The 25,784-nt window shown below is 45.4% G+C and overlaps 1 pseudogene; it reads left to right on the forward strand.

The window, feature by feature from the left end:
• Positions 1–1,148: 1,148 nt before the first annotated feature.
• LOC147442655 (uncharacterized) overlaps positions 1,149–25,784 on the forward strand; it is a 36,586-nt pseudogene continuing 11,950 nt past the window's right edge.

Consider the following 25,784-nt stretch of genomic DNA (forward strand, 5'->3'; position numbering starts at 1 on the left):
CTTATCTGAGTATGCTATTTAGCAGAATGAGTATGCTAGTTAGCATGTCTAGTAGCCTCCTAGCATACAGAGTATGCTAGTTAACTCAATACGTATGCTAATTCACACCATAGTAAGCTTATAGAGTATGTTGGCTAACACAATATGTAAGCTAATCAACACCCTTTATGCTAGTTAGCATACTTAGCAATCTATCTCTCACATGCTTAGCAATCTACGCTAGAGAGAGAGAGAGAGAGAGAGAGAGAGAGAGAGAGAGAGAGATTCCTTTAAAGACGCTCTGCAACTGAGTGCATAGCCCATTGATGCTGGCAAGCTGTTGATCAAACTAGAGCTCGCGGGACCCGTACGAGCTCCTATTGAGTCAAGTTGCCTATTGACATACAGTTTTGCCAAATTGCCACGTATTTAACCCCCCCCCCTTCCCCCCCCCCCCCCCCCCCCCCCCCCCCCTTTCCCTTTTCTCTCTCTTTGAAACTGGGCTCCTAGAGACGCATGTTTATTGCATATAGTGAGGGTCTATGCTAGTTATATGCTACGAGATAGAATGACGTCTTCTCCTTTATGATGCTTATTATTGTTCATATTGCTGTTGTGTTTTCCACTTCTACTTTGGAAGAAACACTACTCACAAAGCTTCAAGAGCTTTGGATATGTCTGAGTCATTGTTGCCATAGCAGATGAGCCATGTTTAACAGATAACAGCATATGAAGCATCCTTTTTGAATTGGAAAAACAGATTTCTAGCCTTTGACTGTTTCAATGAAAAAACCTCTTGATGTCGCATGTTGCCCTTTGCGTTCTCTGCATGCACTACCATTCCATTTACACTGGTCCCATTTATACCCATTGTTTACTGAGTCCCACTCTTCTTCTTGTGTGCGTCCATTGTTTTGTGCAGCAATGGCATCCTCATCGTGTTCCTCAGAGGAGCTCTCAGCTTGCAGCAGGATTGCCTTTACATTGTTAGACATATCACTTATCAAAATACCACCCGCCATTGTTGTGCTTACTTGCTCAAAGAAAAGCACTTGCACACCACTCTTAAAGGTAACCTTTCAAGATCGTCAACTGGATAGAGATGCGGCCAGTTGTGTAAAAAGAAGAGGCCGTGAACAACCTGGCTAGCTACAGGGGAGAAGGGGGCCATGACGGGAGGCCTTGACAAGGAGGGAGAAGGAGCGCTGCAGATAAAAGGAGTGCCGGGGTGGAGAAGAGAGTGTGGCCTTCGAGTGGTATAGCTAGGCTAGTCCACAAGCAATAGAGAGCAGCAAGAGAAAATTTAAAAAAGGGGCTCTGGCATCCTGCAGGGAGCAGCGACGAGAGGTGCCAGGTGCATAAGATAGAGGCGCAAAGCCTCGGGGGTTGGGAGGCGAGCTTCCTTGCTACAGAAGGCCGGTGCACCAGAGGGTCAGAGCTCGTGTTCGAGAAAAAACACTTTTTCAAACATACAAATTTCGTTCCTTGATTTTGTCAGGAGGAAATTTTAGAAAAATAGGTTATGTTTTTCTAGATTTTACACTATATTTCTCTGTTTTGGAGCGGAATTTCTCCTTTTCCCATTGCCCTCAATCGGCAGTTTTGGAATTAAAAATGGCACGATATTACACTGAGACACACATTTCTAGAACACTCAAAGGGCTAAGAAGGGAGAGAGCGTTGTAGTTAAGGGGCCGTGAACTGCATGGAGGGGCGGGCTGCTCAAGAGCGCAAGGGGAGGAGCTTCTTGGGAGTAAACACCTACAAAGAGTTTGTGAGATCACAATAGCGTCTATAACAATGAACCTGTTTAACGATGAGTTGAGAAATCGGATTGGGGTTTTATACCCACAAGCTCGAATCGTCAAAATCACAAGCAGTGCTAGAAAAATACATTTTCCGTAATCGGTGAAAATAAGGGAAAACTTGAAATTCTCTTGGTTTTTTTAAAGGCAAGCTCAAGATCTAACCGGGATGTTACAATTTCAGTCCGTTAAAATGCACTTGACCCCCATTTTTTCCTAAGTAGTACATTGGTCACAAGTTACAACAAGGCCTATTTAACGACTCAATTATGGACTTTTCAACTAATCCAGCAGTTTTGTTACAATTTTTGTGCTAAAAAATACTTAAAAGTTTTGATCATATACCTAGGTTTAGTGCAATTTCCCTTCCCACATAGGCATTTTTAAATTTGAAAACGATAAAGTCTACAATTTAGTGCAATCTTTTCTAAATACGGCTTAACGAGAGAGACATTCCTTATTTGCCCATCCTACTAACACCACAATATTTGCCACGTCCTCCACCCTCCCTCACGCTGAGACACCTACCATCCATCAGTTTTGTTGCAATTTGTATTTTATACCCACAATCTGGGTTCGTCAAAGTCACAAGCAGTGCTAGAAAAATACATTTTCCCTAACCGTTGAAAATAAGGGGAAACTTGAAATTCTCTCGATTTTCTTAAAGGCAAGCTCAAGATCTAATCGAGATTTTACAATTTCAGCTGGCTAAAATACACTTGACCCCAATTTTTTCCTAAGCACATTGGTCACAAGTTACAACTATACGCCTGCATAATGACTCAATTATGGACTTTCAACTAATCCACTAGTTTTGCTGCAGTTTTTGTGCTCAAAAATACTAAAAGTTTTGAGCATATACCTACGTTTAGTGCAATTCCCTTTCCCACATAAACGATTTTAAATTTGAAGATGATAAAGTCTACAATTTAGTGAAATCTTTTCTAAATAGTGCTTGACGAGAGAGATGGTCCTTATCTGCCATCCTACTACCGCCACAATATTTGCCACATGCTCCACCCCCCCTCACGCTGAGACACCTGCCATCCATCAGTTTTGTTGCAATTTCCGTGCTAAAAAATACTAAAAGTTTTAATCACATACCTAGCTTTAATGCAATTTCTTTTTTGCATACACATTTTAAATTTACCATTGAAATTTTCTTTTAGTTTGAAGACGATAAAATTTACAATTTAGTGCAATCTTTTTTGAATGCGGTGGGTCAAGAGAGACGGCCCTTATTTGCCCATCCCTCCGCCACAATATGTTCCATGTGCTCCACCCCCCTCATGATGAGACACTTGCCTCTATCTCAGTGTGTCTTCACTTCTGCCGCATAAGCATCGTTTGATGACATGGCACACTATTACCACGCATGTGCTAACCTCCACTTTCATGTCTACATTAGTCGAAAGAAAAAGTGAACCATGTTTTACGTCTTTGATTTGTTGCATAGAAGCATCATCTCACTGTTCTCTCTCTCTCTCTCTCTCTCTCTCTCTCTCTCTCTCTCTCTCTCTCTCTCTCTATCTCTCTGTCTCTCTCCCCCCCTTCAAAATATATACATGCACCATCATGATTACATACACATACCACCATGATAAAGCCCTTTGCATAAATCCAACAAGCGCCAATTGGGCAACATGTGTAGTTTCCTCATTGGCATTCATTTCCATGCCGATCATCGCCTTCTTGGTAGGCAAAGAGAGGCGGAAGGAGATTGTGAAGGTGTCACATGCATAGGGAATCTCGGCTTTCATCAACTACATCCTTGATCTCTCAGGTGTATTTGGGTTTGTTGATTCCAAAGGGGATCTGGTACAAGATATTTATATGGTGACAATTGTCCTTCAAGTTGTTTCAGTTGAAGGATAGAGATGTATGTGTTGGTCACCCTACTCGATGCCTTGGGTGAAGTGTGAATCACATTCAACTTTCGATAGTGCAGACACCAAGTGATGCTTCTACGACCTTATTTTATTGATGGTGATGGTCATTTATGTACCTTGACATACATTGAGTGTTGAAATTTATGTAGCTTGACACACATTTTAGAATGTACTCTTCTCTCACTCGCTCTCTAGAGACAAACTCCTTGCTTGATTTTAATTATGGTTTGAGAAAAAAACTATTAATTATGGTTCAAGTAGGCGCTGCCAATCTTTCTAAGGGTTGCATTAAGTGGAATCTCCTTGGATTCTTGTATGGCTTTGAGGCAAAAAAAGGGGCAGATGACGCATGGAAAGAGAGAGAGAGAGAGAGAGAGATCTTCTTATAAAAATCCACATTTTCTTTGGAAATTTTTTAATCTCACTACCATTAAGGGTGTTTTGTGAATTTTGGAAAATTTGAAGGGCATTTTGACCCTGCACGACAGAGTCGGCCTGAGCTTGGCGGAGTGCAGACATGTGGTTGCAAGGAGAGGCAGGTGCAAGGCAGCGAGGATCTGGGTAGAGGGTAGGGTCTGGGTGCTCTCTTGTTCTATCGGTCTCTCTCTCTCTCTCTCTCTCTCTCTCTCTCTCTCTCTCTCTCTCTCTCTCTCTCTCTCTCGTGCTGCACCGGGAGACGCAGGAACGAATCACCGATTGTCAGAGATGAAGGCCCTTCTCCAGAGTGCGTGAATCTCTCTCTCTCTCTCTCTCTCTCTCTCTCTCTCTCTCTCGTCTCCTGTCTTGGTGCATTTATTGCGCACGCACTGTCTTCTGCCCCTTGCTTGTGCTTGTCCCTCAACCTTGGTAATGGAGCCGGTACTAGTGGCAAAAGATTTTTTGGTTTACTATGTGTTCGGGGGTGAGAAGGTGGAAGGAAGAGAGACAGAGAGACAGGCGAGGATCCTCTATCTCCTCTTTGGTATAGCCATGGGCTTGATGTCACCATCGTCTCGGCATGCAAGGCCGATCCTGCCTGATGAAAGAGATATCCAGGAACAGAGGAGGAGTGGAGCTCATTCCAGGAAGGGTTGGAGTGGCCATCTTTGTCTACGCTCTTGAAAGGCCGAGCTTATTGTGGTGCTCACTGTGCAACAAGGCCTTGGAGATAGGGCATGTGTGTGGCATCTCACAGAGTACAACGCCTTTCTGGCCAACAACTGTGCCTTTCCTGTGTGTCTGTTGTTCGTTGCATGGTGAGGGAAGGGAAAGCGCCAACCGACTGTGTCAGAAACGGCCATGCGCCCTTGCCCGGGGGGTGGGGGGGGGGGGAGGGGAGGTAGACCACTTTTGCTTTAAAATCGCTAGATTCCCTTGGAATCCTCATGGAAAATTAATTAATGGATGCAATTTCGACCCAGTAGGTAGTTTGATGTGGTTGATGATGATTTTATAGTGCAATCTGTTGTAGAGTACATGAATTACTTGAAATTGACTTCATTGAGTTCTATTTTTTGAAAGTGAAACTTGGTATACTCTTGAGTTACCATGTCCATGCTAGAGAGAGAGAGAGAGAGAGAGAGAGAGAGAGGGTGTCGGATGGCTCAAACGTAACTCTCACTCATACACACCACCACTCTAAACCATATCAACGAGCTTTCATTACTTTGATCTTCCATGGTCTCTCTCTCTCTCTCTCTCTCTCTCTCTCTCTCACACACACACACACATACACACACACACACACACACAATGGCACAGAGAGAGAGAGAGAGAGAGAGAGAGAGAGAGAAGAGAGAGAGAGAGGTGGTGGTGGTGTGGTGAGGTATGCCAACAAGGGAAAGATAGAAACAATGTGATGTGTATTGGGGAGATATATAAAGATAGACACACACGTTCATACACACGCGTACACACACACATATATTTATAGACACACTTAGGTACGTACACACATACTCACATGTTTGAGCTTGAAAATATGTATAGGATTGGCCCATTAGTAAAAGCAAGTGAAATCCACCAGACACACATACACACACATTGGTGTTGGAATTTGTAGTTTGAAGGAGAGGAACTCTTCTCACAATCGATCACACGCATTATATATTGAATACACTATTGATTGGTCAAAGATGGTTTTTATAGAACATATCATATGGGGGATGAGAGAGAGAGAGAGGACTTGGTGTAGGGAAATATAATTTCAAGAGACCTTCGCCAAATCATCATCGAGAGTGAGAGGAGGGGGGAGGGGGTGGTAGTAGGGTAAATGTCCCAAAAAGGACTGCCCTTTCGCCGAAACTCACTAACACTCTTTGGTCTAGAGCGATTGTTATATTCAAACACTCAACCAAGAGAGGGGGGGGGAGTTTATAACATTGAAACTCTTATAAATGTGTTGAATGCAATCTCGGCAAAAAACGATGTAATTTCTAATGTTAATATTCTTCAATTGTGTGTACAAGCACTCGTCCACATGCGCGCGCGCACACACAGAGATTTTTCAAGGCTAGAAAAACACTAGGACCATCAATAAATTAAAAAAATCATTATCTACCCCAAATAGATATAAAAAATCATTGCACACACACACACATACAGAGAGATTTTCATTAAATGAGATTGGTTGGTAAATACTATATTGATTTTGAAATATTCATGAGTTTTACCAGGTAATAGCATGTCACTTTATCATTTTGAAGAATATAACTTCGTTTTTAAGAGAGCTTGAATATCTGATTTTATTTATCTTGTCTTGGTTAGAGATACGTGACCTAGATGCACACAGAGCCACCAACATTTTTCTATAATAATTAACTATTTTATCTATGATAATTAACTTTTTCATAAAAAGTTCACATGAGTTACACAATTGTGCTATAGATCCATGGTTTTGGAGGGGGCCTTTACATGCTAATGATGTTGTTCCCATCGGTGAAGACTTTGAAGTTGTTCATACAGCAAAATGAGATTTATTGGAAATGGTTTTTTTTTTCATGTAGTTTATGATTTAACATGGAGTATGTTTTTGTAAACATGAGCCATTATTATAGGCAATACATTTTGTACATTTTGATGGATATTAATTACCATCATATTAATGTCTTCCAAAGATATTATCACATTAAAGTTTATATTGACCATGATAATGGCCATGGCAATGTGAGTGTTGAGAGGTGGGGGACCAACTCCAACTTAATACACTATATTCATATGGTGACAAATGTCCTCCAATTGTTCCGACTGGAGATAGAGATGTATGTGCTGCATCACTCTACTCGATGCCTTGGGTAAAGTGTGTATCACATGCGATTTTGGATAATGCGGACATCAAGTTATGCTTCTATGACCTTATTTTATTGACGCTGATGGTCATTTATGTACCTTGACATACATTGAGTGCTAGAATTTATGTAGCTTGACACACATCTTAGAATGTACTCTTCTCTCACTCTCGCTCTCTGGATACAAACTTCTTGCCTGATTTTGATTATGGTTTGAGGAAAAACTATTAATTATGGTTCAATTACGTAGATGATGATGCTATAGTGCAAGATGTTGTAGAGTACATGAGGTACTTGAAGTTGACTTTATTGAGTTCTATTTTTTACAAGCTAAACTTGGTATACTCTTGATTTACTATGTCCACATTAAAATGAGAGAGAGAGAGAGGGGGGGGGGGGTTTCCGGGTGGCTCAAATGTAACTCTCCCTCATACATGCCACCACTCTAAAAGATAGCAAAGAGCTTTCATTACTTTGATCTTCCATAGTTTCTCTCTCTCTCTCTCTCTCTCTCTCTCTCTCTCTCTCTCTCTCTCTCTGCCATTGAGAGAGAGAGAGAGAGAGAGAGGTGATGGCGCACACACACACACAGAGGTGTGGTGAGGGATGCCACCATGGGAGAGATAGAAAGAATATGATGTGTGTCATGGAGAGATATATAAGGATAGACACATACATGTGCACAAACACACGTATATTTATATATACACTTAGGTACGTACACACATACTCACATGTTTGAGCTTTAAAATACGTATAACATTGGTCCATTAGTAAAAGCAAGTGAAATCCACTCGACACAAACACATATATTGCGCGCGCATACACACACACACACACACTTAGGTACGTACACACATATATTGCACACACACACACACACACACACACACACACTTAGGTACGTTCACATATACTCATGTGAGTGAGCTTGAAAACTGTATAAGAATGACCCCTTGGTAAGAGCGAACATGACCCACCGAAGGCGGATTACGTGAGCTCATATGTTAAGAGATGGAAGGGTGGGCGTTAAAGTCTTACTGTTAATTTGCGAGAGAGAATAGCTGGAGAGATAGAGCAAGGAGTTTGAGGATGCAAGTGATACAGTAGTTGTGTGTACTGCACAGGGGTCTCCTACCCCCCCCCCCCGCCTAAGGATAAATCACAAGCTGCTTGCACACATGGCATGAGTAAAATGCCTACTCCCCCACGGTGCTCTCGTGCTATGTGTCTCACCCTCACTTTTCCATGTGGTCGTAGACGCTTGGGATTTATCTTAAGCTTACCCCCCCCCCCCCCCCCCCCCCCCCCCCCCCCCCCCCCCCCCCCCCCTTCCTCTATTGGAAATGTTGAGATGATAATGAAACCTGTACACTACACGTTGATGCTTGTAAATCTCTCTGAATATATGAAAAAGATCTTAGCTTAGCCCTTGTTGTTCGGTTGTGCCAGCCAATGGCTTTGGCTAAGAATCCTGCAAGTCCAGAGAGCTAGAGTCGAGTTACAAGGATAGAGGTACAGTAGTGGGGTAACACATGAGCTGCTAGCTGTGGGCGAACCCTGATGGTGGGAAAGGAGGGATCTAGAGCACAATTCTTTGCAAGCATGCAAGTTGCTGTGGACACCGTCTCCACTGGAAATGCCAACGTGTTATCATCCAGATTGTGGCAGGCCTTTCTACCTTCCTTCGTATATCATGATGATGGGAGCAAAGCGAGACACGAACCCCGACGGCCTCTAAAACGCCAGGGGTTGATGGCACGCCTCGAGCCGGTTACCGTAAAGCGAACAGTGGGCACCACCTAGGACGAAGAACACGGTGATATGAACACCACAAAATTACACACACACACACACACACACACACAGAGCATTGACAATTGATGAAAACCCTCGAGGGTGTGAGGGAGAATTATTTTCTTGCAGTATTTACAATGACCTTCCTTCCGGCGAGGTGACACACCGTGGTGATAGAGAGATAGGGAGAAGAGATGGTGAATCTACTTGGTGCGTTCTCTAAAGACGACTCAATGATATTGAAACTCGCTGCCAAGAATGTGTATGTGTGTGTGCATCGGCCATTGGAGTTGAGAGGTGGACGTAGCTCCCTTCACATGGTGTAATTCCCAAAACAAACCATCACACAAGTCCTCTCCCCGTGATGCCAATAGTGTCAATTCCTCCCACTAAAACTCTACCAAGTGCTGACCTCTCATGAACTGCCCCCCCCGATAGTGACCTCTTAGTGCCCTTTTATAGGTGTTGGCTGCTTGGATTAGGGTAATCCCGGTTTGATTAGGGTAAGCTAATCGGGGAGACAAAGCAAGGCCGTGGGCCCGGTGTGGTTGACCCTTACTTGTCTTGGGAGTTATTAAAAATGAAAACCTCTAGGTGAGCCTTTGTGACCATCACCTAGAGAGTGGAAATTTACTAATTGGGAATTTTACAAGGCTTGGGTGAAAGTGAAAAATGATGATGATAACCTGCGGTTTACTGAAATGGTGTCATGGTTGCATGATACCGGCGAATGATGGCTGGCCACTGCGTGGGTGTAGCGTGTACGTCTTTTCGGGGTCGGCCGGGGCATGCCTTCGACGCCTTTTTTCTTTTTGTTGTCGGTGTCGCGTGATTCAGCCGCCTTCTTTCTTTGTCGATGTCGTTAGGCTTTACTTCTTCTTTTATGCTATGAGTGTGCGTATATACGTGTGTGTGTGCATGTGTATGCGAATATGTATGTGTATAGCCATGTATAAGTATGCGTGTGTGTTTGTGAGTATGTGTATATGTATAGGTGTGTGCGCGAGCGTGCGTGGGAACGGGGGTGTATGTATATAAATATATACTTATATATTTAGTTTTTTTTTCCAGTTGGCGACGCAGAGGCGGGGGGGTGAAGATGGAGTGAGAGAGGGGGTGGGTGCATAGCGTGCGTGCATGTGTGTGTGTATTTTGCTTCAAGGCGGCGCCTACGGGCTAGTGTACAGAGCGCGAGAGAGGGGGTGAAAACGGGCCGCCTGCGAGCTGTGTACAGAGCGCGAGAGAGGGGGTGAGGGTGGGGTGAGGTGGTGAGGGAGGGGGAGAGGGGGGTGATGTGTGGCTGTGTATGGCCGAGAGCGCGCGAGGCGGGTGTGGGGCGAGCGCGAGGCTCGGAGGCCCGTAGTAGCCGATAGAGGGCGAGAGGAGGGGGGGGGAATGTAGTCAACGAGAGAGAGAGAGAGAGAGAGAGAGAGAATGTTATAGAGAGAGAGAGAGGTGCTTAGTGGCCTAGTGGTGGTTCCCACCAAGGAAAAAGAGGGAGAGAGAGGGGGAGTGTGAGATTGTGAGGGGAGGGATGAGAGGATAGGCGTGGGAGTTTAGAGGAGAGAGAGAGAGAGAGAGAGAGAGGGTGGGGGTGAGGTGGAGAGAGAGAATTTTTTAAAGGTGTACGGGACCGCTTCTAAGAGAGGGTGAGAGAGAGCTAGATTCAGGGCTAGGTGAAGATAGGGGGGGGGGAAGAGATGGTCCGCCAGGGTTGGGAAAGAAACAGAGGGGGGGGGGGGGGTGTAGGGGTATAGGCCGAAGAGGGTGTGGAGGGGGGGGGGGGGGGGGGGGGGGGGGATGGGGGGATGTTTTTGGGAAAATATGATGTAGCAGTCCGCCTCAAAAATCACTTACTAAAGCTAATAATCGTTAGGGCAGCAAAGCAAGAACGATTATTAACACAAAAGGGGGCTTAGACAATAATCGCATAGTCAATAATCGCGATTTCAGCCTGCGAGAAGGGCAGCCGATGAAGCTCTGCGAACACCGCCAACGTGCTGGATGGGACAAGTGGCCTAGGAGATGACGCGGACGGCCAGGGGGTAGTGGGTTACATGCGCAACATAACGTCCTTACCAAACTCTGAAGGCAACACAGCACAGTCAGCAGTGCAAGCACTATGCATGTGAACGCTCAGCTTTGATGGCGGGTGCTCTTGTGCATTAACTGGTAATGCAGGGCAGGAGGTCAAGGACTAGACGATCGCGATACCATGGCCAAGAAGAAATTCATTTTCACAGAGTTCTTTCATCGCCAGGCGTTCACATTCTCTAATTCAAAACAAACTTCTAGTGCTTCTAATGTGATGGTGTGCTATCGCATGTCAAAGATAAGCACAAGCTTTTACCTACAATCACGACAGAAGAGAGAGAAATACTGACCCATTCAAAGAGACAATGCAGGAGAGCAAGAGACAACACTTTTGGGAGAAGAGGAGAATCCTTTAAAAAAAAAAAAGTAACACTTTGACTTAATAAGCTTTTTTTTTCATTAGGGCATAAGTCATTTTGTTTGCCTGACATTTTGAAACTGAAGGCCCTAACACGGGGACATAAAATTCTGATCTAAAAGAAGGACATATATTTATGTTGGTGCATCTCCCCCAAACTTAGGGCATACCATCTTTGAAGAATTCATCTCCCCCAAACTTATCTGGCAAAAACTTTTTTCTCTCACAATTTTTATTTGCACGCTTGAAGCGGCATCATTACCTCTGATCTAACTCCTTGGGGCATTGTCCAAAACTATCCCACGGCTATGCAAGACCTTTCATTCTCTATCCAAGATGTTTGAAGCGGGTTGGAGAGTTGTGGTCAGTTTAATCAGGAAAATTAAACATTGCTTTGTCTCAAGGAAGATCCTCTTCTTAATTTAGTGCAATATTTTAGATGCTTCCCCTCAACCTTCATCTCCCTCCCAGTGCGAGACAATCCCCCCATATCGATGCGGGAGTGTTTCAAGCAATGTCTTGCACCGAGATGGGATGAAGGTTAAGGGACTAAGGGGGATGTAGTTTTAAGTTTGATGCCATGATGTGATAGTTTTGGAAGTCATCTACTAGTTTCTTTGTTATTTTTTACACCCACAATTCAGTATCCAGCGTGTTGGAGTTGTAGGCTCATTCATACACTCTCCCCCTCTACTTACATCTACCCCTTAAAGCAACAGTCCCGCGTCAACGCGAAATTGTTTCAAGTAGTGGCCTGCTCCACGAGGGAGATGCAGTTAGACGGGGATAATTAGGTCTAATACATGCATAACAGTGTCCTGTTGTCAACGTATAAAGATTCTCCCAGGATCTTGCTCAACTACTAAGATCAATATGTTGGGTCACACTCTCACCACTACTCACGACCGTGTCATGGGAGCTCATGGTGGTGAGACCTGCTCCAACCCCTTGAAATGTAATGTAGGGCTTTCCCGAGGGTACACAAAATATCTCTCTGCAACTAGTTAATTAATACATTATTTGCATAAGTTATGATGAAGGTCTTGAGCTAGAGTGTGTTCCAATTATAGGCTCATACACCTCTACCTACATTTATCCCTTAGAGTCGGACACTACTTGAAACAGTCCCTCGCCAACATAGAATTGTTTTAAGTAGTTGGACACTCCAAGAGGGAGATGTAGGTAGAGAAGAAGAATTAGGTATAGTAGGGCTTTCCTGATGGTACATGCATGTTCTCTCTGCAGCCAATTAATTAATACATTAATTGCATAAGGCATGATGATGATCTTGAGCGGGAGAAAATTAGTTGACAAGTACTCATTGATGGTCGGTTTTCGAAACCGTGACCGTGAAAACCACACCCTAAGGAAAGGAAGGCTTATTACCAAAAGAGAAAGAAAAAAAAAAACTCTTTACCATTCACCAATACCTTCCCCCCCCCAAGGTAACCACTAGCGGGACCCACACCCCTCCATTATCACCAAAAGACAAGCTCTCTCTCCTACTGCTCGGCTCCGCCAAATATTCCCTCTCTCTCCTGCTCCACCGCTGCATCATGCGGCGTGGTGGGCGCATGAGACGCCTAAGCCTCTGTCCACACCCCCGCCGGCGGCGGGCCGCCACAGATATGATATACTCTCTCTCTCTCTCTCTCCCTCTTTCAAAGATTCTCATTCTCTCTCTACTTGTCCACACCCCAGCCCCGGCAGGCCGCTACATTATATCCCCCCCCTCGTCCACACCGTCTTCGGCCTTATACCCCCCCCCCCCCTCTCTGTTTCTTCCCCAACCCTTGCGGACCATCTCTTTCCCCCCCCCTATCTTCACCTAGCCCTAAATCTAGCTCTCTTTCACCCTCTCTTAGAAGCGGTCCCGTACACGTTTAAAAAAATCTCTCTCTCTACCTTTCCCCCACTCTCTCTCTCTCTCTCTCTCTCTCTCTCTCTCTCTCTCTCTCTCTATCCTCTAAACTCCCACCCTATCCTCTCACCCCTCCCCTCACAATCTCACACTCCCCTCTCTCTCCCTCTTTTTCCTTGGTGGGAACCACTGCTAGGCCACTAAGCACCTCTCTCTCTCTCTCTCTCTCTCTCTCTCTCTCTCTCTCTCTCTCTCTCTCTCTCTCTCTCTCTCTATAACATTCGGTTTCTCTCTCTCTCTCTCTCTCGTGGACTACATTCCCCCCCCCCTTGTCTCGCCCTCTATTAGCTACGGGCCTCGCGCTCGCCCACACCCACCTCGCGGGCTCTCGGCCATACATAGCCACACATCACCCCCCCCTATCCCCTCTCCCCTCCTTTACCACCTCACCCCACTCTCTCGCGCTTTGTACACAGCCTGCCGCAGGCGGCCCGTTTTCACCCCCTCTCTCGCGCTCTGTACACTAGCCCGTAGGCGCCGCCGTCAAGCAACACACACACAGAGACGCTGCGCACCCACCCCCTCTCTCACTCCATCTTCACCCCCCGTCTCTGCATCGCCAACCGAAAAAAAAAACTAAATATATAAGTATATATTTATATACATACACCCCCCGTTCCCACGCACGCTCGCGCACACACCTATACATATACACATACTCACACTTATACACGCCTATACACATACATATTCGTATACACATACACACACACGCATATACTTACACTCACAGCATAAAAGAAGAAGGAAAGGTGAACGACATCGACAAAGAACGAAGGCGGCCGAATCACGCGACACCGACAACAAAAAGAACAAAGGCGCCGAAGGCATGCCCTGGCCGACCCCGAAAAGTCGTACGCGCTACACCGATGCACCGGCAAGCCACCATTCGCCGGTATCATGCAACCACGACACCATTTTCAGTAAACCGTAGGTTATCATCATCATTTTTCAGTTTTCACCCAAGCCTTGTAAAATTCCCAATTTGTAAATTCCCTCTCTCTAGGTGATGGTCACAAAGGCCCACGTAGAGGTTTTCATTTTTAATAACTCCCAAGACAAAGCAAGGGTCAACCACACCGGGCTCACCGCCTTGCTTTGTCTCTCCGATTAGCTTACCCTAATCAAACCGGGATTACCCTAATCCAAGCAGTCAACACCTATAAAAGGGCACTAAGAGGTCACTATCGGGGGGGGGTTCATGAGAGGTCAGCATTTGGTAGAGTTTTAGTGGGAGGAATTGACACTATTGGCATCACGGAGAGGGGACTTGTGTGATGGTTTGTTTTGGGAATTACACCATGTGAAGGGAGCTACGTCCACCTCTCGACCTCAATGGTCGATGCACACACACATACACATTCTTGGCAGTGAGTTTCAATATCATCGAGTCGTCTTTAGAGAACGCACCAAGTAGATCACCATCTCTTCTCCCTATCTCTCTATCACCACGGTGTGTCACCTCACTGGAAGGAAGGTCATTGTAAATACTGCAAGAAAATAATTCTCCCTCACACCCCCAAGGGTTTTTATCAATTGTCAATGCTCTCTCTCTCTCTCTCTCTCTCTCTCTCTCTCTCTCTCTCACACACACACACACACACACACACACACACACACACACACACAACACACACTGTATGTGTGTAAGTTTGTGGTGTTCACATCACCATGGTCTGCATGCTAAGCCACTCAAAGCTAGGCGGTGCCCCCTGTTTGCTTTACCGTGACCAGCTCGAGGTGTACCATCAGTCCCCGGCGTTTTAGAGGCCGTCGGGGTTCGTGTCTCGCTTTGCTCCCATCATTTGGTGCCCCCGGCGAGGAGGGATTCTAAGGAACCTTCAGTTTACAATGCTGGAAGCAACGCACCTCATGAATCATGGACGAATGGCTGAAGGAATTTTCTAACTGGAGGACGAAAGGGGAGGAGACTAAGGAGGCACTAGCCGCCTTCATTGAAGTACTACTGCCAGGGTCTAGTGTTGTGAGTATTCAAGAGGTAAGCTCCCCATCTCGTGTTGCTCGTTCTAACCACAAATTGAGAGCATCAGGCAGGAGGTCTATAAAGTGCTATCACTGTTGTCAATCAAAACACACTGTCAATGAGTGCCAGCAACGAAGGCAGCGAAGGAGCTAAAATCGTCTACATCTACATTCACCGCAAAGAAGTCATCCACATCAAAGGAGGAAGGAAAACGGTAAGACCTCTCTTCCCTAAGGAAACTGCAATCAAAGTTATAACCTTTACTCCAAAATGGCATAAAGGGGCTGCTCGAGCCAAAGGTAAGGAAAGGTTAAGCCAGTTTGGAAACACATGACCCCAAAGGGAGAAGCATCTGGCAAAGAAAGTGCTTCAAGCTCAGAGAGCCGGGTCGTACCCAGCTTGCCAAAGAGGAAGTCATCCGAAGCTAAGCGGTGGAAGGTCGCCTACCGACTCGCACGACGCATGTGAGTACTACCAGTCCACTTCGACAATCCTGAAGAAGAAGTGGTAAGAAGGTTCCCATGCCCTACGTCAGAGTGGTTCTGCTACTGCTCTCGCTGTTTTGGAAGACGGGTAGAGGGTCTTCCTCCTCTCACTGTACAACTTATCCTGAGAGCTCTCCACCACGGGTGAAACCCAGTGGGTTGGAGACGAGTTGCAGCTGAATGGAGTGGAATTCATGCAACACGCCGACTACGGTAATTATTTGCAGTTGCTGCTAGCCAAAAGGTTGGGAGTGCTTAGACATGTCGCCATCACCCCGTACGTGCTGAGCGACGAAGGAAAGGTAGAGCCCATGAAAGGCGACGACCTCCTGTGGATGGGTCGACTCATCAACACTGGCATGGTAAGAGTATAAGTAAGTACTCCACCCTCTGCGCATGATGAAAAACGGACCGATAGCATTCCCGTTCAGATTCCTGCAGTATATGCATGTGAATATCTATGTAGATAGGAAAATCTTCTACCAACAGAAGATCGTGTACCTATTCGGTGCGGCGGTGCTAGGAGAAATCCTTAATTCACCAAACCCTATCATTCTCCCCATATTGGATTACCACCATTCCTTTAATGTTTCTATGTTTATCCTGTTTTAATCTATCCATCCAACTCTATTAAAAGCCGCTATGAGCCGCTACTGTTGTTAGTATAATAATAATATAAAAAAAGAAGTTTGTAATTTCCTGAGTCACTACCATCGCAAGTGTTTCTTTCCCCACGTTCAGTGGAAAGAAGGGAGAAGATCTCACCACCGACTTTTTGGATGATTTCGACATTGCTTGTGTGGTCTCCAACAAAGATGACGATGCTTCACGACTTCGAATTTTTCCTCTACTGATGAAAGTAGAGGCCAAGTCCCGGTACAATTCATTGCCCCATGCTACCAAGAATGCATGGGATGTGTTACAGGCTACCTTTGTAAAGAGGTTTGGTGGAGGCACAACCTCGGAGAAGCTATGGCAGCTACTGACGGAATTGAAGCAGGGAAGTCTGCTAGAATATGCCACCTACGAGTCCAAATTTGTGGAATTATGGGAGAGATGGGTTACCTTACTAGAGGAAGGCGAAGGAGCACCAAATTTCCTAAAGAAGGACCGTTTCATTGCTGGCATGTGGTCGCTGCTTAGAGAGAAGGTGAAGGGAAGGTTTCCTGCAGCATATGAGTTGGCAGTAGAAGTAGCACGCCTTAAAGACAAGAAGTTGCGCATGCAAGCAAGAGTAAACGATTTAGAGGAAACAAGCTCGGCCTGACCAACCCCAGTGACTGCAACAGCCAGTCATAGAGCCCAACCGCAAGAGGCATCAGAGGAGCAACAAGACCTGCTGAGTCGCATCACTACCCAACTAGAGAGTTTATCCGTGCATCTGGTGCAGCAAGGGCATGCACCTATCAGAAATCCAGAACAAGGAAGAGGACAACGAAGGCAGAACCAAGAGTACCACTGCTAGAATTGCGGGGAAGACGACAATGGTATGTACTACTGCAAACATCCAAGGAGGCAAAATTTCAATAGAGAGGGAAGACAGAATCAGATCTCTCCGCCAAGGGCAAGACCACCACCACCGAGGCAACCAGGGCCGATCCCTTCGGTTGAGATCCTTCGACCACCTACACAACAACCGCCACCACCACAACCTCTCATTCCACCACTACCCCCACCACCTGCTGTAAACCAAGCGGTGAGTGTTATTAGCTTAGAGTCTAAAGGGAAGGCAAAGGTAGAAGAATCAGTTCGAGAGAAGCACAAAGGGAAAGCAAAGGTAGAAGAAGTGGATGCTATGGGAGTGAAGCATGCCAGGCACGAGGAAGCCTCTCAAAGAGAAGAGAAAATGAAAGGGAAGACCGAGTCTAGCAAGCAAGCAGCTAAGCCGCAACGGAAGATAGACATCGTGGATTTCTCACTAGGTGAGTATGCAAAACCCTATGACTTAGTTCAGGATGTTTTGATGCAAGGACCGAAGATAACTTGGCCCCAATTACTCCACCTTGCACCAAGAATGAGGAGGCAATGGACAAAAATGGTGAGTACTAGGAAATCAAGACCAAGGATAGCTGGGTCTATCTGTGGAAGGGATCTCGACGACATCCTACCAACTATGCATGCCCACATCAAGGGGCAACGCATCTCAAAAGTATACATAGATGGTGGCACACAAATATGCGTCATGAGTGAACAAATGATGCACCATCTAGGTCTAGGGGTAAGTAGGCTGGCACCCTGCCGAGCCAAAATGGAAAACAATGTAAGAGTGAAATGCACGGGCATTGTGAATGCGGTCAAAGTAAAATCATTCATTACAGAAGTGGAGGTAGACATCTTTGTCATGCCACACAAAGAGGAGGGCTACTCTATCATTCTTGGGTGACCCTGGCTCATGGAAATGGAAGCTAAGCAAGACTGGAGCACCAGAATGATTCAGATGAAGGACGCTAAAGGGAAGTCCATATTCTACGATACGAGGACTGGGAAGCAATGCAACATGATCTTGGAGGCTTCAGAAGATGAATCCACCAGCGACAATTCGTCTACCTCAGGAGAAGAGACAACCACCACTGACGGGAGTGACAATAGCATTGAACTGATGGGGATCATTCTTAAAGACCCAAAAAGATTAACACAATCTGAAACACCCCTGACAAGCCAAGAGGAACCAACAGGTACGTAGTCCTTAGAGGATGCAGGTAAATTACAAAAGATGCTCTCAAATGAGTTAACCGATGAAGAAAGGAAGGAATATGTCTCCATGCTAGGTAATTTCGCTACACTACTCATTGATGGCTATGACAAGATCACAGGAATCACAGTGGTACAACACCACATAAAACTCAAGGAAGGCAGTAAACCTGTGGTGCAAAGGCTCAGAAGACTTGGAGTAATCCAACAAGAGGCACTACTTAAAGAAGTGAGAAGTTTGCTACAGGCAGGTTTCATCTACCCTGTCAAAGACTCAGAATAGGTCTCCCCAGTAGTAGTCACACCAAAGAAGAATGGGAAGTGGAGATTCTATGTGTACTATAAACCTCTCAATGCAGCCCCGAAGAGGGATTACTTTCCCCTCCCATTCCAGGATGAAATTCTCAATGAAGTGGCGGGACACGAGCGATACACAGTGTGCGATGGCTACTCATGATATTTCCAGATTAGCATTTCGGAAGAAGATCTGAAGAAGACAACCTTCATCACACCTTGGGGATGTTTTTCTTACAGAGTGATGCCTTTTGGCCTCACTAACGCTCCGGCCACATTTCAGCTCTATGTAACCTTTGTTTTCCAACCCTACTTTGGAACATCAATACGGGTTTTCATAGATGATTTTTGCATCTATAGTTCACGAGCCCTCCATTTAAGCAAAGTCTATGATGGCTTAACGAGGCTGCAAACCTTGGGTGGCCATATCAACGTGGATAAGTGTCACATTGGTGAAAGCAAAGTCACTCTCCTTGGCCATGTAATTTCAGCAAAAGGGAATGAGGCTCACCCTAGCAAGATTCAAGCTTTGGTATCTCTGTCATCACCCACCACAGCTAAGCAGTTGGTTTCTTTCCTTCAGAAGGTAAGATACTTAAGCAGGTTCATTCACTTGCTATCTCAAGTGGTTCTTCCCCTACAACAAGTCACCCAGAGGGATGTCTTATCATGGAGTGAGGAAAATGAGCAGAAATTTATAGAGGTGAAGCAAATCCTAGCCACGCTTCCCACCATTTCACCCCCTAAGTGGGACGAGCCATTTTATGTGAACCCTAGTGTAGGAAGTGATACACTCGGAGCCTTGCTAATGCAAAAGGACCCCCAAACTGCTTTCATGCGTCCTATTTACTTCTCTAGTCGTGTCATGACCCCGTGAGAAGAGGGATTTACCAAAGTAGAACACACGGTTCTTGCACTAATGTTTGCTACCACAAAGTTCCGCTCCTATCTTCTGCTTAGACCCTTTGTAATCTTGACAATGGAGGAGGTTTTCCCATCTGTAATGCGACACATGGATGTCTCATCTAGGATCTATAAATGGCTAGTGAGATTACAAGAGTTTGACTACACCATGCAAGTAGAAAACTCCACTAGGGCTAGTTTAGAGGGAATACTCACTCATCGCCACTATGAGAAGAAGCTGAAGGTCAACACGGAAGAAAAAGAAGAAACACCAATGGTAGAAAGTCCTAAGCTAGAAAGAGCTCACTCTCTATTCTTTGATGGAGAATACAAAAGAACAGTGGACCAGTCTGCAGCAGCTGGCATAGTCATTTTCAATGAGCAACAAGAAAGAGTGTTCTCCATTCGGTAGTTATTACACTCCCACTCCAGCAATGAAGCAGAATATGCAGCCCTCATTCTTGGGTTGGAACAATGTATTTCACAAGGAATTCAGCACCTAAACGTGTTTGGCGATGCTTTGCTTTTGATAAGGCAGATAAACGGCACTTGGGTTTATAAAAATCAGGTTTTACTTGGTTAACTACGCCAAGTTAAGGATCTTCTCACTACAAGAGGTTGTGTGCTCTTGTGACGCTGTTAGCGACGGAAATACATTGGGTTTTTATAACCCCCGGCGTCGCTAAAACCGTCGCTAACAGCGTCGCTACGAGAGCGTCGCTATAGGCGTCGCTATAGGTGTCGCTATAGGCGTCGCTATATAGCGACGCTCATAACGACGCCTATAGCGACGCCTATAGCGACGCTCTCACAGAAGAGTATAGCGACGCATATAGCGACGCTACAGAGCCATAAATAGCGACGCTTATAGCGACGCCTGAGAGAATATTTTTTTGGTGGCAGGGCATTGAATGCCCTGCCACCCATCAACCATATTGTACTTGATTCAGTTTTTAAAAAAAGTGCAAAGGTAGATAATAGACCCAAAATAGTCACCCACAAGACGCATTGTTTGCAAAATTGACAATTGTACACATCATAGGCAAACTGAATTGATTGGCAAATGTAATAATGACAATTGTACAACATCATAGGCATAAAGAATTGATTGGCAAAAGAAATTGCGGTGACAAATGTAATAATATACATGGTTCAAAAAGACGTATAAAATCCGTCTCATGATACATAAGCTACGAGAAACCCTAAACTAATGCTATCTAGCTACGACTAAACTGACGTCGTCTAATCAGATGTCTCATCGCGTCCAAGCGGCGTATCTGTCGGATTCTGTAAAAAAAGACAATAAGACAGTTTTCAGTAAATATAAACATATAACGACATTTATAAAACAATACAAAAAATAAAAAAGAGTAAACCCTAATACTAACCATACCGCCGCGAGAACTGAGAATGTCCATCAGGGCGTTTAAGCCCTTCCTGCCTGCGTACTCGCGCTCGTACGGTGTGGGATCACGTCCTGTCATCGACCACTGTCAAAACATACAAAGATTTCATTATGTTAGAACTAAAAAACTCATAAACCCCATATAACGACATTTATAAAACAATACAAAAAATAAAAAAGAGTAAACCCTAATACTAACCATGCCGCCGCGAGAACTGAGAATGTCCATCAGGGCGTTTAAGCCCTTCCTGCCTGCGTACTCGCGCTCGTACGGTGTGGGATCACGTCCTGTCATCGACCACTGTCAAAACATACAAAGATTTCATTATGTTAGAACTAAAAAACTCATAAACCCTAAACTATCGAACATGCATAAAGAGCAATGTGAAAAGACTTACAAAATCGGCCTCAAATGATGCCCATCCACCGCTCCCCAAGTGGTGCGAGCTCCCTGCCTCTACTCGCGCTCTGGCTGCATCCTTTTGTTGCTTCCACTTGTCGGGATTCTCGCGCGCTGCTTTCTTCGCATTCTTCCAATCTTCTTTGGCCAGCCAATCTGGCCTATTCCACCCATTCTTGATTGCTTTTTGCACTTCGAAACGCTTGTGTTTGCAGTATTCGCGCATTCGAATCTTCATCAGGTCTTCATTGAAGCGCTGATCCCGTGTTGGAACGGGAAACTCATCATGAAGTATGCTGATGACTCTAATTTTTAAATCACTTGGTACTTCACTCCATTTGTTTAGTATATAGTGTCTAAACAGCTGAGAGCAAAGACCACGCATGCGCGAGATCACCTTCTTGCCGTCATCATCCATGATGATGCCACCGCTGATGTCGACGGAGTAAGGCAAGCCCTCTGGCCGGTGACGCGTGAACCTGGGTGTCCCGGCAGGGGTCTCTAGCGGCGTGTCGATGGGGGTACGGACGTCAGGTGTCTCCACCGGCGTCTGGGCGCCGAAGCGAGGAGTGTCGAGTGGGGTGGCTCCTGGCGGAGTAGGTAGAGGTGTGTAGCTTCTAGGAACAGTCAGCCGTGCAAAACCTGGCGTAGATGGTGTGGGGGCGGGCAAAGAAGGGGAGGGTAAAGAGCCTCGTCGAACACGAGGCGGTGTGGAGGCATCGGTGGCGGAATCCCCACAACAACCGCCACCGCCACCACTAGAGCGCCGGTGTCTAGACGAGTGTGACGCTCGTCTCGTCGACGCCGAAGCTTCAGAGCGCGCCGAATGCTCCGAAAGAGAGGGAGATGCGGATGGTGTAGGAACGCGCGATGATGCGCCAGAGCGATGACGCTCCACGTACCACTGTCTCTGCTGCGGTGACAAAGAAGAAAGAAACTCCTCATCATCCATACCTGCATTAAACACACGAATATTTAAACTTAATATTGAATGAATAGTGTAGACAATGACGCAAAGACCATTAAATACAATGACGTAATGACGCATATAAATACAATGACGCAATGAATCGAGTGATAGAAGAGGCAAGTCGAAAACTCAGAATTTTCAATCAAAAGATGTGAGCGCGAGTAGAAAAGAGCGTTATACACCATGGAAGCTACTTAGAGAGCCAGAGCTTTTACAGCACGGAGCAAAATTGTTCAAATACAATATTTGTGGCTTTAAGAGATCTCTCTCTCATCCTCGCATAACTCAGCATAACTTCCTATATCTATATAGAGCTCTCCGTTTAAACACATATCCTCTGTTTCATTTTGTAGCTCCTCTGCATGCACCCCATATAGAGTAGTAGCATCTTGATGCTCGTCTGGCACCACCGCAGCGGCTTCTGATTGAGCATCTTCTCTGATCTCCTCCATTGATGTCGTTGTGATTGGTACATGGTAGCCTTCATACGTCCTTGCACTACGAGGGGCTACCTCTATGACGTACCACCAGTTTGATGTAGACTTTGTAGGATGAAATACTACCTGCCAGAGCCACATAACTTACATGAGAGCTTTCAAGCACATAACTTGTAAAAGGGGGATGTTAACTATTTATATACTTACTTGTTCACAATGCTCGGGTAGTACGAAAGTGTCTCTTAGGTCAGTCCATTTCTTAGTAGAATCCACCTCAAGAAAACCAGACTCTCCTCTACGCACAGTAGCGTTTCGACCCTCCATGATTATCTTGAACCATTGCACGTCGAACAAGTCGACAAAAAATCCTCTGTAATCGATCCTCAAAATCTCTTGCAGCGTGCCGAAGTAAGTGAGTTCCGCCACCACGGGATCTGCATCAGAGGAACGTCGTCGACTAGACTGTTCAAATTTTGCCATGATTCCACAATCTTGAGTAAAACGCTTTTTGTCGATTCGTTCCACCCTAAAATGTCGACCTTTACACCATGCTGCTGTGTATGACTTATACTACAACGAACAAAGATTATGAGTGGCCGTTCAAACGTTTATAAATAAAGTCACTTGCTAGTCGTACATTGCAAACTTACCTTGGTCGCGCAACCCCGAGAGTACTCCCACTCTTCTTCAGTCACTTCGTCACCGCATTGTTGTGCGCTTTTCAATTGGTTGTGCAACCATCTTAAGCTCATGAAGGTTGGTAGGCTCTCCAGAACCGCTGGATAGTGCATCGGTGGTCGTCTTCCCCGTCTCCACTCGATTCGTGCCCTTTGTCGCTCTTGCTTTGCATCCTCATATTGTGAAATCCACTTTTGCATCACTGGATTGTGAAGCATGCAAAATCGGTTGATTTTAGCCTCTAGATCTTCCGTCATCTTCTTCTCAACACCGAGATTGCACATGACAATCCCAGATATGCGCTCATCATCTATGGTTCGCCATAGCGTGTCCCGGGATTTATCAAATCCGTCTAGCCACTCTCCAATGTACACTAGGGACTCTGATACCAACCAACCTTCTGCCATGCTACCCTCCGGACGTGCCTTTTGACGCACATATCCCTTAAGCGTTTTCATGAAACGCTCTAAGAAGAACATCCATCTGGAATGAACTGTGCCAGCTATTTCCACCTCATCAACTATGTGAACAAGAAGATGCACCTGAATGGTTAGTATTGTAGTAGGAAAATGTTTCTCAAACATGCACACAAGCTCCGCAGCATTTAGTTTGGCGAATGGTATGGAGTCTACGTCGATCTCCTTTTGTGAGATCCATTGCACCAGCTTTGCAAGTTTGTAGATTGTGTTACGGATGTCGAGAGACAAACATCCCTCAATGGCAACCGGTAAAATAAACTGTAAAGTATGTGCAGCAATGATATTAAAGTCCACATTTTATGCAATGATATTAAAGTCCACTATGAACGTACCTGACACATTTTATGCCAATCGTGTGACTTCAAACCGGTAAGCTTTCCTTCTTTAGTAAAACACGTTCGGAGCGAGTGCATTACGCCAGTGGGGGTCCGCAAAGATCGAATGGCCTCTTTTACTTTGCGTTCTTGGGCTCCTGTGAAAATCCATGGTGCTTTAGGAAGTTTTATCGATCCATCAGACGCTGTTTGCGGCCAATATTGCTCCATACGATCCACATTTCTAAGGTCAACTCTGGCTCCCAAAGTATCTTTCTTGCCGGTCAAATGGTCCCATAGTAGATTACCCACATTCTTGAATATGTGCATTGGATCGAGCAAGTGATTGATCACGAGTCGGGGCCAGTATGGTAACTCGTACCATAGAGATAGTCTCTTCATCCCTGGAGGCAATCCGTCATCGCACATCTCCTTCTGCTCTAACCATGCTTGTGCAGACATCCTTGGTGGCTCTCTTCCCAAAAAGCCGTCGCGTAACACATGATTCTCCGGAAGATACGCTTGATGACCTTCGTAGATTTGCTTCTTCAGTGAGGGTGCCCTACGTGCATTCAGTCTAGGTCCACATGTGACACATGCTCTGTATCCGCTTGTTTGAAGCCCTGCATGTATACACATGATAATAGATCAACTATGGGGAAAAAACAAGATTTACAGTGTCTGAGTGAGGAGTGTCAATAGATCACCTGAGCATTCTGTTAGCCCGGGATAGTCATGCATGGTCCACATTAGAATACCTCTGATCAAAGCATTCCGTCGTCCTGTGTGTCGGCTCATATCCACCACCTCTATGCCAATCCACAATTGTTGTAGCTCTTCCAATAGTGGACGAAGATACACATCCATATTCCCCACTTTATATCGCCCTGGCACAATCAAGCTTAGCCATAGGTGCCCCTTCTTCGTAGTCAACCACGGGGGAATGTTGTAGTTGACGATGACAACGGGCCATACACTGTAAGATGTTGATCTTTGACCAAATGGATTTACGCCATCCATAGCCAGGCCTAAGCGCAAATTTCGAGCTTCCCTGGCAAAATCCGACCATGTTCCATCTATATGTTTCCAGGCTGCGCAATCTGCAGGAATTCGTAGCACACCATCCGAAGATTTATTCTCCTCATGCCATGATGCTAGGGCGGCCATGGACTTACATTCGAAGAAATGCTTGATGCGAGGAAGCAAAGGAAAATGTCGCAAAACCTTTTGTGGAATTTTTGTCCCGTGGAGATCTACTCGATATCTTTTGGAATCACATTTCGGACACTTCTCCATGTCTGTGTATTCCCCTCTGAAAAGAATGCAGTCATTAGGACAAGCGTGGATAGAATTGTAATCCATCCCCAAGTTTCGCAAAATCTTTCTTGCTTCATCTCGGGAATCTGGCATCACATTGTCAGCTGGTAGAATGTGCTCTTTCAGCAATCTACACAACATAAAAATATGATACAGTCGTGTAAAAATCTATCAGATCATTATACATTTAGAGTTCTATTAAAGTAAACTAATTGTAATAGATCACCTGAAAAGCGCTGTGACGCTAGTGTCACTCCATCCAAACTTTGCCTGCATGTTGAGAAGAACCAGGAGTGCTTTCAATCTAGACATACGTGC

This window comes from Adiantum capillus-veneris, chromosome 14 (assembly GCF_014529385.1).
Source record: "Adiantum capillus-veneris isolate H3 chromosome 14, ASM1452938v2, whole genome shotgun sequence".
Lineage (NCBI taxonomy): Eukaryota > Viridiplantae > Streptophyta > Polypodiopsida > Polypodiales > Pteridaceae > Adiantum > Adiantum capillus-veneris.